Below are 16,720 nucleotides of genomic sequence, written 5' to 3'. Positions count from 1 at the left end.
TGGGATGAGTTGCTTAACTCAAGGCAGTAAGGTGCTACATGCGTGTTCATGCAAGATAAGCCTTAACCCGCTGCACAGATAATTTAAGGAGTCAGTTTGTATCTCCCATCAGTACCACTTTAATACTCCTTACTGCTTCTCAGTCTCTTTTCTAATTAGTTCATAATATGCCGTAAAATTGGAACTTTGGAATACACAATTCGACTACATAGGGACCAAGATAATACTTTAATCATTTTTTAAAGTTCACAGAAGATCCTTTATGAAGAATAAAAGTTTGAAATATCAGATAAACCTTGTTGTTAACCTGAACTCATCTTTTATCGCAGTAAACAGAGGACTACAAAACATTAAACAAAACGAAACAAAAACAAAACCACCAACAACAAAAAGAACAGTCCAGTATCTACTACCCCTTAAAGAAATTGGAACTCAGGCTGGTACTGCCTGCTGTGTAGTCCTGCACATTTTAACACAATACTTAAAAACTAGAGACATTATTCCTTATTGTTCACACAAACTACTTATAGAATCCTTATTTATTTTTTATTTCAGCTGATGAGTTTAGAATTTTCACGAGAGCATCACATTTTAATCCAAACTTATGGAAAAAGTACATCATATTCTCATAAGAGTACCATTATGATAGGTTTCTATTTTTTAAATTCTAGATCTTCAGTAGAATCTATCTCCTCATTTAGATGATCAAATTTCAAGTCAGCATTTACTTATACACGACAAAGTCAGTGCACAACTCATTTAGTTCTAGAGATGTCAGTGGGATTACAGCAGCAGTGAGTTTTGCCCCATCCTATTTTAAGCATTGAAATGTGTGGCAATCTCACTCCTGAAAGATAAAAATTTGGTATTCCATTATTCTTGCACTATTATTAATGTAAGTTAGACAGTGCTGCTGTATACTGTCACACAAATATTACAGCATTGAGATCATTATGCAAATGCTTGAAGGATTAAAGGGCTTCCAGAAAAGGCCTAATCTGGATCAAGCAATTTGTAAAGCTCTACTAAAAGCACAGTCAGTATAATGCATGCAAAGCTATGTCTGTACCTTCAGAGTTCAGATATTGAATCTGTGCAGACCGCTCAGCAGGCTTAGTGCTGCAGAGCTCAACCATCAGGCAACTGTTTAACTTTGATCTACTTTGAAACCTTTCCTAACCTCTCCTTTGTAGAGACATGACTAATTTTGGCACTATAGAAAGTGGGCTCCGTCTGAAAAGCCACTTATGTATTTTTATGGCAATACTCTGAAATGAATCCTCTCTGTAGATCATCAATAGATTTGCAATTCTTTAATTATACACTGGCCTATAGCATTCTTCACCCCACAAAGCATCGTGATCCTGACACTAATTAAAAGAAGGGAGCTTCATTCGTAGATGACATTACCTACATAAGTAATGCTACAAGTACATAGAAGAATCAAACCTTGGGCTTCTTTGCTGAATAGTCTCCAATCCTGTGCTAATAAGGAGCCAGAATTTAGGAGCTACATGCCTAGTGCCCTGGAGCAGTTAAGGTAGAACTGAAGTTTAATAGCTGAAGTTTCACATTCCACTTCATTAAATTAAGGTTAATTGTTTTTAAACATCCCCAAGTAGGCTAATAAAGCCAGCTTTAATGTTATAACAAATATTGAAAATTAGAATCAGTTACTTGTTGAATTATCAACTGTGCAATGAATAGGAGTCCACTACAACTATTGGAATGCTGTATTACAATAAATCTCACCAATTAGGCTCCAAGAATCTATCTGCACTCTACTTGAGATACTAGCTATTCAGTAACAAATTTTTACTGGAGCACGTGGAGAAAAGAATTGAAAAGCATTTTCTTGGTTTTGTGACTGCAATTGTTTTAAGGCCAAAGAAATAAATACAGTCTATCTTTGTTCAAGTATGTTTCATGCCAAACAAAAAAGCTGTCCTTTAAAAACATGTACTTAATGGAGAAATGCACTGTTTGGTCCTAATAAATAATGCTAGGACTTAGGTACCCAAACAGAAACCACAGAAAACCATAAACATTCAGCACATGGTGCAGAATTAAAAACCCACAGCCAGGCACTTGGCACAGGACAAGAGGAAGGTTAGACTAAGGATTATGTGATCCAAAGATCTGTACCTTATGAAGGCAGTTACATGGATGTACATCTCATCTCCAACGCACCCAGGTCTTCCATACCCTCAAAATAAATTAAAAAACAAACAAACAAAAAACAAAACAAACAAACAAAAAACAAACAAACAAACAAAAAACCAATAAAACAACAAAAATCCAGAGAGCTCTTCCCACAGCATCTTTACTGGGATGGAAGAAGGCTTCGTGCTCCCTTGATGCTACTCCAGCAGCAGAAGGACAGACACAGGGAATGGAATCCCAGCATCAAGTCTCTCCCTCACCCCAAATGGTGCTCAGCAGCCAGGAACCTCTCTCTGTGCCCTACTGCAGGTGAAGCATTGTACAGCCAAGGCTATGAACTCCTTACGCCACCAAGGAAAACAAAACAGAGCTTAACCCTAGCATTCTTTTAGAGACGTATACAGTTAGATTTGATTTCTCTTGGACAGATTAAAAAAATATAAATATATATATATATGTATACACATAAATACAAGTTCAAAGTTCATGGATGTTAGTGTTATCGTTATTTATGCTACAGTTCATTCCAGAAGCCCTTGCAAGGTCTCCAGCATTGGGGCCATCAAAAGCTTTACACATAATGAGAAAACAAGCAAAGGAAACATGGTTACCTTTCATCTTATCTGGCTGGAAATAGAAGAACTGTATAATAACTGTACTGTATATAATGATTTTATATTATTATAATGATATAATACCACTAAAAATGTTTATTGGCTATATACAGCAGTACAAACTAGATTTTAATCTGGCCCGTTTCTCCTGTGGAACCTTTGATGTCCAGAAAGGATTTAAGCCTCAGTTTAAATACTTTTATTGAAGGTCATTCTTTGGGACTTTATCAATAGAAAGTTAGTTGTCACTGACATGCAAAGCCAGATATTCACTCCATATATATATATATGTATACATATATATATATATATGCAAGTTACTGCATACATATGCACTTAAATATATTGTATTACATAATATTTAACTGTTTTTTTCCACTTCAGTATTCTGATTGAGAATAATTGTTGTCTGTTGTATGGTAGAATATTTTTACACCTGGAGAGAGAATTAATCTCATGTAAGACCAGGTGATATTTCTCTGTGCTGAACATGCCCAATTCCTACAGGTTTTCCTATGTCCCACCTCTAATGTCTACACATCTAAATGCCTTTTATCACTTTTAGTTAATCTCATGAAAGGCTACAAATAAATTTTTCGATTACAAAATACTGAAACACTGTTGCCAATTAAGGCTAGGCCTGTCAGAATTATAACAGAGCTATCACCTACTATTTTATTTACTTACACACAGACATCTAAGCCTGGTTATTTAAGAGGGCAAGGTCTCAGTTGATATGAAGCCACTGACACAGATGACTTGCACATTATATCACAATGAAGGGCATACAATCCAAATACATGTCGTTTCTATATTGTTGTGTCTAGTTCAAAAGAAATCTCATAGTGCCAAGTTTATCTCAAAGTATGTAGAAGATGATGCAAGAAACAGAAATTAGCAGGTAAAAGTAAAATGATCCTGAATAACTAACATTTTCAGCTACAAAGAGATGTATGAAACTTCTCCCTAAAATAGAGTCTTCAGCAGCTGAAGTAGTTCAGACAGACAGAATGTAAGAATGAAGTGGAAAAGAATTTTCAAGAAAAATTAATATTCTTCCACCTAGCCCTCTATGACCACAGTGAAAGAAAGTAGATCAACCTCACCACAAAGAGACGGAAGACTGGATATAATTATTCAAGCATCTGGTGCCTAAGGTATGGGTAACTAAAAAGACTTGGTAAGTAAGATTAGAAATGTGGATAAATAAAGGTCATTTCTGCAAATTGTCTCTAAAAACAGAGGTGCATAGAAAATGTGCAAAGTGGGTGCAGTGAGAAAATCAACATAAATATGCTGTGCTTGTGAGGTCAGTCACTTAGGTGCGAAACACTGTATTTTCCATATTCATCAAATGAGTTCTCAGACCCTGGTGCCACAAGTTTTTCCTTAAGCAATTAGAAAGAGACTTCTTGGCAAAAGTCTCTACCAGAATTTGCTCCCATTGTGCTCGTGCCCCCTCTTCCCAGCTCCCTTCTCTGACAAAATGCCCCCCATCACCAGCTATAACCTTGCCCAACAAACAACCACAATTATTGAAAATTAGACTTGGAAAAAAACTCATTAATTTCTGCTTCATTAAACATGGCTGAGTACAGTTCTTACAAAACATTCTAAAACTCATTTCTCTTATCTACATAGCTAATCAGAAAGTGTGTGTCTTGTGGAATTACCTCCCGTGTAAATTGCAAATTCATGATGCTAAAATGAACTACATCAAGAAGACAGTGTAAGCTTTAGGTCATAAGGACCAAAGGAAAACAAAACAAAAAAGCCTAAAATATTCCATGACCATAATGCTAAATCACCAAATTGAGTTCCATATAAATAAATGCAACAGGATGTTGAAAGCCATTTGACTTCAGTATCCAAGCCAACATACTGGTGCTATCACCATCTAATCTTCTGCAGTACCATGTGTTTTGTCAGACCAAAAGATTTACAACGAGATTTTATTTGGTCTTTTTGTAATTTTTTTGGTTGTTTCTTTGTTACTGCATCTTGCTTTGGAGATTTGCTGTAGGTCTCAGCAGACGAATCTGCCTTAAATCAGGAGAAGACAAAATGAAATGATGCTATGACCTACTTAGCATGCTCTTGACAAAATACAAGAATCAACAAAACTCTGCCCCGTGTTTATTTGCGGTTTTGCTTGATGAGACAATGCAACAGTGAAGGATTATTTTGCTTGTCACGCTGTAATTGGAAAAAAAAATAGACATTGCAGACTGTGTCTTAGATGGCGTAAACCAACCTGGCTGTATCAAGCTTGGCCCTAATTTTTCTCCTTATTCTCACTGGACTGAAACATGAAATTCCTTTGAGCTTAAATGTGACTTGATTTAAAGTTGTGAAGAACATCTTTAAGTCCACAGCTCACTGAAATGACTTCTCTTTGACCAGGGCATGGGTCTAATAAACATCTCCACAAGGAAGGGGAATGTGCAGACATATACAAACAACAGCATTTTTTCTAGAAATAGTCATAAAATACACACGTATTTTAATATTTTGAACTACATGAATGGTTCATCAGCAGAAAAAAAAAAAAAAAGCTAATGTAAAAGGTCAAATCCTTCTTTGTTTATAGCAAAAAACATGACTTGATTTTGGACTAGAAATTCACACGCTAAGCTAAATAATACTAGCAGAAGTCAGTGAGTAGCTGACTGCCTCCCGTCAGTTCTTAAGAAGAGCTCAATTGCTATCTCTAGGCCTTGTGTTTAGCTTCTTGTTTTTCATAGAAAATTTATTTTATGGCAGCTGTTTCTTGCTTTGTGACATGGTGTCTAGGTGACCCAACCCAAGGCAGGCAGAAGCCTCTGACCATGCAGAAGTGCTATTCTCAGCATGCTCACAGAGCTCAGACAGGCTTCAGACCCTATGGATCTCAAAGCAGGAGTTAGAGTCTGTTCATCTACAGGCAAGTGCACAACGGGCCAAAGTCTCGAGTTCCTTTCCCAAAGTGCAATCAAACTTAAACATTTCAAATTTTAACCTTTTTAAAAATTGTTTTCATGGATCAGCATGAAAATCAGTTGTGTTAAGTAGAAGACCTCTGAAATCTAAAAACCATTTTGCAGCTGCTTTTGGACACAGCTATGGTCTCCCCCTCCTGTCAGCAGACATAGAGGAGTAAATACATAAATCAGATCCAAAACCATCATGAAACAGGCTTCAAAAATCATCAACCCCAATACACAAAAACTGCTTTCATTTCTTTTCTGGTTTTAAAGTCTTTATATCACATTTATATGATGTTTTAAAGCTATTTTCAACTGCCAACAGGTGTTCATCCAAAGGAAAATTAAAAGCAAGCAGAATATTTTTCAGTAACGGCTATTCATACAATTTATTTACAGACTTGTTTCAAAGGAGAGTACTGGATGACACAGACAGACATGCCTGAGTACTGCAGGAAAAGCATTACAATTTGCAATTAATTTTCCAATTTACAATTCATTTATTTTACAATTTTTACAATTTAAAATTCATTTTTCCATCTGAGACATGATCTGTACATTTAAAGAGTCTAAGCAGCCCTACTTTACACACAGTTAAATTGATTTATGAAAGAGAGACCTTAATCCCTTGCTAATGTGCACAATCTGGCTGAAAGCATCTAATCATTGCATTCACCTACTGTGATCTGCCCATTGCTCTTTAACCAATTCTAATGCTTGTGAAAGGAGAAATTATCTAGACTGTGCAGCCTCTTAATGGACATGGGGTAAGAAGAGCAGGTGAATGAGAGTATTCCAAAGAAAAATCAGGCATTATATACTTTATGGAAAAGACAGGAAAAAAAAAAGTACTTCCTCAATGAGACCTCAGTGACCACATAGTCAATGGACAAGATAAAGGTCTTAGAATCATAGAATGGCCTGGGTTGAAAAGGACCACAATGATGTGGTTTCAACCCCCTGCTATGTGCAGGGTCACCAACCAGCAGACCAGGCTGCCCAGAGCCACATCCAGCCTGGCCTTGAATGCCTCCAGGGATGGGGCATCCACAGCCTCCTTGGCAACCTGCTCCAGTGCATCACCACTCTCTGTGTGAAAACCTTCCTCCTAATATCTAACCTAAACTTGTCCTCAGTTTAAATCATTCCCCCTTGTCCTATCACTATCCACTCTCATAAAATGTCATTCCCTCTCCTGGTGATACGCTCCCTTCAAATACTGGAACGCCTAGTTAATATTTTTTTAAAGGAGACATCAGGCCCTGACAAAAAGTTAAGTCAATTCAGAACTCGAAGAGAAATGCGTACAAGAAGTTCTTACAAGTATCTTGGCACCTTTCCCCTTAATTCTCAAGAAAACTGATCACATCTGCCTTTGCTGTACAAATACAAACCAAAAGATATTTCCTTAGACCACAAAGGAAATTTGTCAGAGGGTCAAGGGCTTGAAGCCAGAGCTCCTGAGTTTCAGCATCATAATCAAAAACTCATCCTTCTTTCTTTTTTCTTTTTTTGTCTTTCTAACTCCACCAAAATGGAAGAAATTGAAGCAATCTTTTTACGGCTGTTTCTACAGATAGCAATAAGTAAACTGATGAAACATTAAAATTTTACAAGAAGCTATTAGGGTGAAACTCACAAAGCGTAAGGCATTATAGCTGCATGCAAGCTTGTGTACTTTCTAAAGATAGCAGAGTCACACTATTCTTACGTTTAAATGAAAAATGCACAATAAATCTGGGGGAGAGCATGATGCCCTTTCAGGTACGCAACTCAGGAATCATTCCAGGCCTAACAGTAATGTAAGCAGCCACCTCTGAGAAAGAAAATATTTTCATTTATGCACTATTAAACAGTGAAATGTACAGACAAAGTAAATACAATTAGAACTGTGATGATACGGTTATTAGTAATGACTTTCTACTCTGAAGGTCTGACTTTAAAAGGCAACACGTGCAGCTGCATATGAAAAACCACTCTTTAATCTTTACTAATGGTGTCCCTTAAAACCAATTCCCTTTTCTATTTTGAATTAGAAGTACAATGAATAGAAGTTACGGCATTTCCATTCAAAATGGTGATAGCACTGAATATTTGCTAGGCAAAATAATTCCACCTGACTACAAAAAGCTGAAGGAAGGCATTTTAGGATCCTACAGCTGATGTTCCATTGGCATTCCATTGTGAGGCACCCATTATACCATAACAGAAACAAGGCACATCTCTGCCTGCACTGCTGAGGACCTCTTTTCCCTGACAGAACTGTAATGCTGTTCACAGAAAAGCTGCTGTGGGGGTTGCTTTACTCCCAGATTCCCACTTAGGTCAGCTAATAAGCTGCATGATGTGCCCCTCAGCAGTTAAGAGGGAATAAGGAGAGATCAGGAAGGACACAGAATTATATTAAAAAAAAAGAAAGCATCAGTTAATCTACATGACTGCAAAAATGATCAAGAAACATACTTGTAAGCTTACTCCTCTCCTCTTCTTCTTAGTTTTCCAAAAAAAACATAGTATGTTTAGTCTCAGCACTGATATACTTTTCATTTCTGGACAAAGCATGCACTGTCCTCAGTAACATACCCCAACTGTGCTGCAGATAACTTTTTTCTGAGGTCACACGTTCAGGCAGTTAAATATAAACCTTCAAAATGACTTTAAATGCCTCTGCTTGAATAGAGTGGGATGAATTCAGATGCTGGGGGCTTAAAAAAAAAATATCAAAAAGATGGAGAAAAAAGTAAAACGCAAGAATCACAGTCAGGAAAAGAGATAAAACAGCATACTGTTGCTCAGCCTGAGATGTTCAATGCTCCTCACTAGGTCTAAATTCTCCATCTCATTAGGCTGAGATGCTTTACACTGAGATAAAGCCGGAGAGGAACTGAGTTGTACAGAGTTGTGATTATCCAGGCTAGTTGCCTGGATATGTCAACTCACTTTGCAAAGTGTCTGACAAATGCCACTGTGAAGATTTAGATGCAAAGCAGCAATGTGCAGCAGACGCAACAAACACAAATGACATCCCGTGAGTAGAATGACTGCAGAACACCCTCTGACACAGAGACATTGGTTCCCACAGTACAGACACACAGAGAATAAAGATTTGCCACCAAGTATGAATTGCAAAAACAAACAAGTCCTCTTTACATTCAGTGAACAGACTCGCAGCTAGCATACTCTCATCCAAAAAGGGTTTAACTGTCAAGAATGAGTTGCCCACAAAAAATGCCAACAGTACGCTTGAAAACTCAGCCAAAATTGCTCCTATTAACGCCAATGGCATGCAGTGAAAACTGTTTTGTGTAAGATGAATAACTTAATTGAATGAAGTTACTCTGTCTCTGTTATAGAAAACAGCATTTGCTTTATTTTTACAAATAGCTGCACTTTATTAGTATTGATTATACTGGGAGACACTACACTACATTTGGAGAGCACACGCTTGTTCTCCCTGCTTATTCACATATGCCTTTGAGAAACATACAGCATGAGAAATATATGCTACTTCCTTGAAAAGTGACCTCAATATCTACAACCATCTTTATGGTGAGGAGCCATTAAAAATTCATCCACTCTGAGCAAACTCTCTCTGTCGTGTCTATTTATATTAATATCTCTGAATACTTTCCTAGTATTAGGAGCACTGCACAAGTCCTGGGTATTTTGTTCTTCTTCCACAGTGTGTTCTACTTTATGTTCTTTCCTGTGGGCAACTTGTCAAGGCAAACAGGGTGACGGAAAATGTCTACAGTCCAAGCAGATGGGGGGCTTTGTATGTATTGTCTTCTTCAGAACTTTCTTCCTACTTTTGACTTGGAGCAAAAATAGACATCTCGCTCACACACAGCTCTATTCCTGTCCCAGGAATGAGTTAAAATAGATCATACTCCTCAGCAGGGAGAGGAACAATGGTTTGTTCATTGGTACACGTTATACCAGAAAGGTGATAGGTACCCTTTGTGTGTAGTGTTTCCATCCTTGAAGACCTCAGGACTTGCTATGTCAGCATGCTCACCACACATTATGCTATTTTTATTGACTGAAATAAATTATCCACAGACAAAATCCTGCAAGTTCTGGGTTGGATTTTCTACTAAAGACAAAACTCTCTTCAAACAGAAAGTTTTTCTGCAAAATGTATTGCTGATCCTTCACTGTTTAGCAAAATAATAAATAATTTGCCTTTGTCTCTTTATCTTGCCTGATTAATTCATTAGAAAGATCATAGAATCATAGAATATCCGAAGTTGGAAGGGATTCACACATCTCTTCCAAAAACCCAAACCCTATATCTAAGAGCACTAACCAAACACTCTCTGAGTTCCAGCATTGGAGCTGTACCCACTGCCCTGGGCAGGCTGTTCCATGCTCACTGCCCTCTTCACCTAGATCCTTCACCAACTTGTGGTTAATCAAAGCCCCCAGATCCATCCCCATGGGGCTGCTCTCCAGCCTCTCATCTCCCAGTCTGTACATACATCTCGGGTTGCCCTGTTTCAGCTACAGAACCCAGCACTCCACTTGTTTAGCTTCATACAACTGAATGAACAATTGGTCAGCTCTATAGGCTGTCAAGTATCATACTTTTTAATCTTTCTTATCCATAGTCTCATAAGCAAAATACCTACTTTGTTTAGTGGGACACAGCTGAAATCACATAAAATAATAAAATACAGAGAAAAGTGTCTCATTGTTACTTCACTTAACTAGCACACGCAGCCTAATAAGAAAGAGAATCTCCACCAAATATTTACATTTACTTGGATACACAAAAGCTTGTTTGAAGTTGCAATGAAATACCTGATTCTCCCAGATAACAGAGTGGTCAGAAACCATCTAAGGAACAGCACCTGAAAAATTGATCATACTTTCATCTTCTTCCTCTGGATACGAGTGTGAGCCTTTTAAAGGCAAATATCCTTTCTCCTATCAAATATATGCTATATATACTTTCCAAAAAGCATCATGAGCACCGAACACAACTAACTCAACTGGCAGTTTTTGGGAAAACAGCAACTTCCAAAGCAGGAAGCATATGAACAGCACATCCTCCACTGTTCTCAAGCCGCCAATTAGACTTGTGCTGACACAGTTCATACAGAAATATGCTGGCCTAATGCCATATGATGCCATGTCTCACTCTGGTGAGTGGGGCATTTCCATCCTTTCACATAACAAACTGTACATTTGCATTTCAGACATGTTTTGAAATAACCACCACCAAAAGTGGAAAAGTTGAAAAATCCCGCCTTTCATTTAGTCTGGCACCATACAAAGACACAAAACCTTCTGTTCATGCCCTCTGGTCAGGCCTTCCTCTGATCTGAATGTCCCAGCTGACTACTGCCAGGAGGCAGCAGCTGGCTCCTGATTGTGCCGCTGCCGGTGCAAGAGAAATAAGGACACAGCACACTGAACACGCGAGCACCAACAAGATTAGTCTGAGCAGTGTGTTCCTGTGTGCATAGGAGAGCTTGGATAGTCTTTGCAGCGAACAGACAATGGCCAAGATGAGGTCTTCTACTTGACTGACATAGCACATTTTATTTATGTCCAGCAAACACGTGTTTACTGTCATAGCTCACAATATATTTTCAGGTCACTGGTACTCTTTCTAGCTGCCCAGTTTCCATGACAAGAACTTTTCTCAGTTCGTCTATTAGCTATTGCTGAGGGAAACTTTCACAGAGATATGAATTGCAGGTGGATAGCTCTTTCCAATTTAATTCTCCAGTCCCCTGACAGTTTCTTTTCTCCCTCACAGTCTTTCTCAGTTATTGAGATCTCTTCTCCATAGACATCACTGATTTGAAATACAGAAATAAATGACGAAACCAGGAGTCTTATTACTTCTTCTTGTAGTAAAATAAAATAAAATATATTTTTCATTATTTTAGTGAAGGCTAGCTCACCAATGCAAGTGCTGAGTTTATCTATTGAACTTCTAATAAACAGGGATTTACCTTCAGATATTACAATGATGAACCTGAACAGATACAACCACCATCCTTACAAACACTAACTATATTATCTCATTTAATATTGACATGTCTCTTCCCAGTAATACACAGTGAAAATCTTGTACTAGGGTCAAGATGAGATCTTTAGTGAATTTGAAAGCATTTACTGTTGTTTCAGAAAGATGTCAGCTTGACCACAAATCATATATTCAGGATAAAGGTATGGCTTGTGTTTTCACCTTCAGAATGCTGTTCAAACATGAGACCTCTGTAGAGCACTTTAAAATACTAAATGCACATAGTCCTGTTAAAGATGGTGACAGGAGGATGGAATCAAGATGGGAGAAACTTGACCTGCTCATGGAGCAGCTGCAGGTTATGAAAGACCCCCTAAGAAAGACATTAGCAGTCATGCCAATACATAACCTTAGTGAGTGTAACCTATGTTTTTGTCCTCTTCCTAGATAACTTATGTAAAATTGGATAACACCCGACTGGAAGAAATGAGTATAGGTGTAAGAGTTAGTAAAGTGAAGGAAGGTCATGAATGGCATCCTGCAAAGGTCTTCACAAGGCCTGAAAACCATAAAAAATGATCTAGGAATGGAGTGAGGAGCAAGATGACAACTGTCCATGATTACCAGAACAGTAAGACGAGAGTTGGATAAAAAGTTGCAAAAATTGAAGGACTTCATTCTTTGCACAACATTTATTTAAGCAATGAAGCATTTTGCTACAGGATACTGTTGGTGGTAGATGAAGATGAAGAAATGTATAGATTCATGTAAGTAAAACATGAGAAGAAGTTTGACTACCAAAACACGGCACCACTCAAGGTGTGCCTGAGCCAGATAGAGTTGTAGGAACACCTGTCTCTCCACTGAGATGCACATCAGAAAAGCAAAAAAAACCATCACCACAACACAGCCAGCATAGGATGGCTCTGCCAAAATGGGACTCACCATTTGACATGCTCACACTCTCCACACAACACTGTGGACAAACACCACTCGTTCTAACACTACTGGGAAAAGGTGATCTCTGTCTCATTAAAGTGTTGAAATATTCTCTGATATTTGCAGTTAGAGCAAGTGTTTGTATCTCACAGAAGAAAAGGTTGCTCCTTAGGTTAAAACAATTAAAAGATTAGTGCCCTCCTTCTGCCAGCAGATCAAAAGGTAAAACTGAATCAAGGTTAATACTTTCAGCATCTCATTCGGACTTTTATTTCATTCCAAAGAATTGGCTCTACAACATATTTCTAAAAATAAATTCCATCAGAACACTTCAGCATTCTTCAATAATGAAAATATTAAAAGAACACTTCAGCTTTGCACAAAGTTTTTTGAGGTCATTTTGCTAATCTTTTTAAAGCCAGGGGAAATATGCTGCCAATGTGAAATTTCAAGTTCGTACAGTCCCTTCAATCTCTACTTTCTTTTTTCTCCAGACCAAAACAGTTTCCTCAAAACCATTTCTCTTTGAAGATTTCTGCTTCCTGCTCATTATATTGGACTGCAGTACATGATCTGCTGCAAAATAGCCAGGGTAACAGGAACTAAATGAGATTGGAGTTTCTTTTCTCATACATAGGTGCTTTAAGAAGCAAGCTACTGACCAATGAACAATATCTCTGTCTCAGCTCACCACCCACAGACACTACAAATTGTCCTCTCCCAAAACACCCACAAAGCCCTGAATTTTCTACCAAGAAGTGACAGTAGCAACTGGAATAGACTTGGCCTTGTAATTCTCCCGATGCTTAAAGGCTTACTGTGACCCATTTGCTGTGCTAGTTCTCTAATTTTTCCTCACCTCCTTCCATGTAAAAACTTGCACAAATATGAGCCAGAGAAACTTTCCTGAGCTCACTCTGCGTATCAGAAAAAGGAATCCAGATCACACTGCTCCCACTGGAGGTGTGAAATTAAATTGTTTTTTTTGTTGTTGTTGGTGGTGGTGGTGGTGATTTTTTTGCTGAGAGAGATGGAGGAAAAAAGTAAGGACACAGAACAGAACTCTGCTTGAAAACAGAATGAAAATAAATCAGCGGTGAATGGATTAGCTTCAGATCAGACTGCCCAGAGCAGCCTGATCTGGAACAGCACAGCACTCAGGGTTTATGTTCCTTGAATTAGTTTTAATAAATAGAATCAATAGCTCAAATTATGATGAAGGACAAAAGCACAGATCAAATCAATCAAGGATGTAGCTTATCATTATAAGCCAGGGGGTTTCTTCTCTTGTCTGAAGGAGATAAGGTGGCACAAGAAGCCTCTTGCAGCTTTTTAGTATCTCTCTCAGAACAGCTGTACACAGAGCTGGATGCAGAGCTATAAATGTTTCTGGGTATCCAAACACAAACATAGTTTCCTTTCCTTTTTCTTTTCTCTACAGGGAAAATAAATAAGTACAATATGAATTCTTTGTTCTGGAAGTGAAAGCAGAAATCTACAGGGAGAACAGAACTAAATGGACAAAGGAGCACAAAGTATCCTTCATTACATGTGGAATTAAATGCAGAAGTGAAGTATTTTTGTTCAGCTCTCTGAAAATGTGTCCTTTTGTATGTTAGCTTAGGTTAGGAAGGGTTGTTGGGATTAGAAGTTTCCTCTCACCCAAAAAGCTGGCCAACGTTTATCCACCAGAGGGGAGCAAGAAGGAATTAAGTTTGATCAGCATGAGGGATTTGCACCCGAATAGCTTGCTTTCTTCATTTCTGTTTCTTGCATAGGAGCTTTGCTTTACACAGGGACTGCTTAGGTCATTCTGAGCTTACAAGCTCCAGAGCCAGGTGACCAAGGAGCATATCAGCAAATGATTCCTACTCTGTGTTGGACATAATCACCCGGACACACTGCTGCTCACAACAAGGGCTGGTCACCAGTTCTATCAAAGCAAGGTAGGGCTACAGCTCAGAGATACTGCTGGTACACAACATGCTCTGATCTCCCCTAAAAGGACAGGAAAGAATGAAGAATCCCAGCTGCTTTCCTTCTCTGGGTAACAGGGCGATGACCCTATCTCACACAAGCTTATTTTGATTAATAGTGGCCTCCTCCCCCATACTGAAGCTGAGGAAAAGCACATTGCAGCTCCAAACAGCTTTTCAAATCTCAGTTGAGCTCCAGGTCACCAACCCTGGGTCTGGATGTGAGTGCTTATACTGTTTAGCAAAAGGACATCACCATGAGCTACTCATTCATTGCAAAGTTTTTAACACAAACACCAAAGCATTAACATGAGTGCAGCACAGAAAACTAAAACACTTAACAAAAAAAAAAAAAAAATAAAAAATAAAAAACCACTACTTTTCCCCCTTTCAATATAGCCTTCTTATTAAAGTTAAGCCAAGTCCAAACAAAGAGCCGTGAATTTATTTAAACAAATACTGTGTAACTGAAGAGGTTTTTGGCACACCGCATGACACCCCAGAGGTGTGAGAACAATGCCTGGCACTGATAACCTTCACTAACTCCCTTTCATCCTCTGGCTGAAAAGCTTGCATTGGTTACACGGGCTTTGTGCCCACATATAGTACATAAGAGTCTTTTTCATTGCTGTAGCTGAATTATAGATAAACAGTGAAAGGGGAATAATAACCTTATTATAATAGAATATGTGACAGATGTACTACTGAGCATCATTCACACACTCCAGTGATAGTTCAAAGCTGATCTAGAATAGCCGGACACCTTGCAAATAAATATTCAAAGAGGTTTTAATCTTCAAGAACATAACACTGAATATCTGACAGAAATTTCAGCTTAGATCTATAAGCAGTTTTTATTACATTTCCATCAGAAGCAGATTTCATGTTTTATAGCAAGCAGTGCCATTGCAGAAGGCAGGGAACTTCCTTGGCAAAAGACGACAGTGATTAACTGCAAGCCCCACAAATATTTTGAATATATTTGATACTGAAACCTCTACTCTCTTTCTATCCCCCTGACACTTCGTATTAAAGCTTCAATACAGAAATAAACATTTCCAGCAGGCGCAAAGTATGAGGCAGCACATCTCACCACTCCAAAGACATTTGCTTAATTAAAAGTAATGATAACTTGCTGTGACAGAAGGTAATTAAAGGAGTATAAATTGTATAGTGACTTCATTTTGTCTAATACTCTCTTTTTATATACACATTTATTCAGAAGTAGTATGAGAGAAATGGTGCCAAGACTCCTTGGCTTTCATTAGTTGATGCTTCAATATTGATTACTAAGTATTAAAGCAACGCAGTAGAAGACCAGGCCCAACAATATTGCACAATCCAATAGAAATCAATAGGAGTTTTTCCACTGATTTTTCAGTGGGTATTGAAGAGACCTTTTACCAAATGCATGAGCTTGAATAGTGGGAACAGAGGCTAACTAATCAGCAACATAATGATAATCTGTCTATGCAAAGATGGAATCATTCTGATCAGAGTTCATAATGAAAGAATGACTTGTCCTCACATTCTTCTCCAGTGACATCCACAGTCAGCAGATGTACTGCACATTAAGTGCTGCACACCTTATCTAGCTGATGGAATCCGCTGCAAGAGACTTGGTTAACTATGTTTGGTTTTGCCTTTGGGCTAGTAGAAATGACGGTCAGTGTCACCACCAAGTCTCACGCTTACCCTTCCAGAATCATTATGTATATTCAGATCCATTTCAAAGGTCTGTATCATCACTTTAAAACTTCTAATTACAGCTTCTTTACACAATCGCCTTTTTCTTTTTTTTCTTTTTTAAATGTCTTACATGGTGAAAGGTCTCTTAATTTAAAGACAGTTTTACAAAAAATGAAAGAATAAGTGAATTTTATCACTGATAAAATGTGCCACTAATTGCTCTCTCTTAAGCTGCTGGGTTACACATATTGCTCAGTATTTCAGCATTTCTGATAATTTCATCTTGCTACCCAATCACTTTTTCTTCCCCTTTTCTTCCCTTTTAAATGTAACATTTATATCTATTCCTGAAAATAATTTGTGAAAATAACAGGCGTGTTTCTGGCTATTCTCTCC

General features: G+C 38.1%; 1 protein-coding gene across 2 annotated transcripts in view; it reads right to left on the bottom strand.

Moving 5' to 3' along the window:
- FSHR (follicle stimulating hormone receptor) overlaps positions 1-16,720 on the bottom strand; it is a 76,903-nt gene that overhangs the window by 48,070 nt on the left and 12,113 nt on the right. The gene's annotated exons all lie outside the window — the stretch shown is intronic.

This window comes from Lagopus leucura, unplaced genomic scaffold (genome assembly GCF_019238085.1).
Source record: "Lagopus leucura isolate 7727_CA_CO unplaced genomic scaffold, USGS_WTPT01 Super-Scaffold_73, whole genome shotgun sequence".
NCBI classification, from domain to species: Eukaryota; Metazoa; Chordata; class Aves; order Galliformes; family Phasianidae; genus Lagopus; species Lagopus leucura.
The sequence above is the reverse complement of the archived record's forward strand: the minus strand, read 5'-3'. Positions and strand labels throughout refer to the sequence as shown.